Source organism: Elephantulus edwardii, unplaced genomic scaffold (genome assembly GCF_000299155.1).
Source record: "Elephantulus edwardii isolate Elephantulus edwardi_28Jun2011 unplaced genomic scaffold, EleEdw1.0 scaffold00403, whole genome shotgun sequence".
Classification (NCBI taxonomy): Eukaryota; Metazoa; Chordata; class Mammalia; order Macroscelidea; family Macroscelididae; genus Elephantulus; species Elephantulus edwardii.
The window spans coordinates 641444-642698 of record NW_006400153.1 but is presented as its reverse complement, the minus strand read 5'-3'; the positions used below and the strand labels follow the sequence as shown (position 1 = coordinate 642698).

The following is a 1255-nucleotide window of genomic DNA, read 5'->3' as shown; positions in this document are numbered from 1 at the left end:
GATCTGAGGTATTGCAGTGAGGAGTAAACTTTTGGCTTTATTGGCATTTTCTTTCAGGGTCTTTAATACCTTGTCCACTGAAACCGCTTCTTCGTGCTCCTTCCAGGAATCGTAATCTGTTGCCATGGCGATACTTGCATAGCAAATCCCAGCCTCCTTAGCCAGGACCACCTCTGGAACTGTAGTCATATTGATCACATCGGCCCCCCAAGTGCGGAACATGAAGCTTTCTGCCCGGGAGCTAAACTGAGGCCCCTCGATTGTGACCATTGTCCCCTTTGTCCCCTTGGTGTGATACTGGAGGCCGAGCTTCCTAACAGTCTCTATGAGGACCTCTCTCGTCTTGGGGCAGAAGGGCTCGACCATTGGGATGTGCCACACTCCTCTGGTGCAGGGATGGCTCCCATCATAGAAGGTCTGAGGCCTCTGGGTGGTCCTGTCAATGAACTGATCAATAATGAAGAGGTCGTCAGGCTGAATCTCCTCCCTCAGGGAGCCGCAGGCCGTGGTCATAATGACATGTGTGCACCCCTCCTTCTTCAGGGCCCAGATGTTCGCCTGGTAGTTGACTTTTGAGGGCATGATGGTGTGCTGCCTCCCATGTCTTGCAAGGAGGTCACAATCAACAATTTTTATCTTCCCCAAAATTAAGGCATCAGATGGCTTGTCAAAAGAAGTATCCACGTATTTTTCAGTTCTTCCTTCTAATATTTCTGGGTCATCGAGGCCTGTTCCACCAATTATTCCAATCTTGACGGCCGCGGTGGCGGCGCCTGAAGCCATGTCGCCGGAGCGAGAGAGCCGAGCAGAGCAGCGGGTTCAAACGCGGGCGCCAATAATATCTTCTTAAAATCAAATTCCTATGTGCATCAAAAACTTTCTCCAGTTAGATTGAAAAGAAAATCCACAGATCTGGAAAAAAGACACAAACCATTTGACAATGGCATTTCAGATAAGGATCTCATAATCAAAGTGTACGGAATACTACAGGGCCTTGACATAAGAAAGAATGATAACCCAACTACAATATGCGCAAAGGATCTGAACAGACTCTTTTACAAAGGACATTTGAATGGTCAAGAAGCACATGAGGAAATGTTCAAAATCACCAGCAATCAGAGAGAGGAAAATCAAAACAGCAATGAGAGACCACCTCACTTCAGCAGCAGTAGCAAAGTTCAACAAGGCAGCAGACAATAAGTGTTGGAGAGGATGTGGAGATTGGAACTCTCTCTCTCTCTCCCTCTCTCTCTCT

The 1255-nt window shown here is 47.6% G+C and overlaps 1 pseudogene; it reads right to left on the bottom strand.

Moving 5' to 3' along the window:
* LOC102876993 lies at positions 1–783 on the bottom strand (annotated as a pseudogene).
* Between the last annotated feature and the right edge of the window lie 472 nt (positions 784–1255).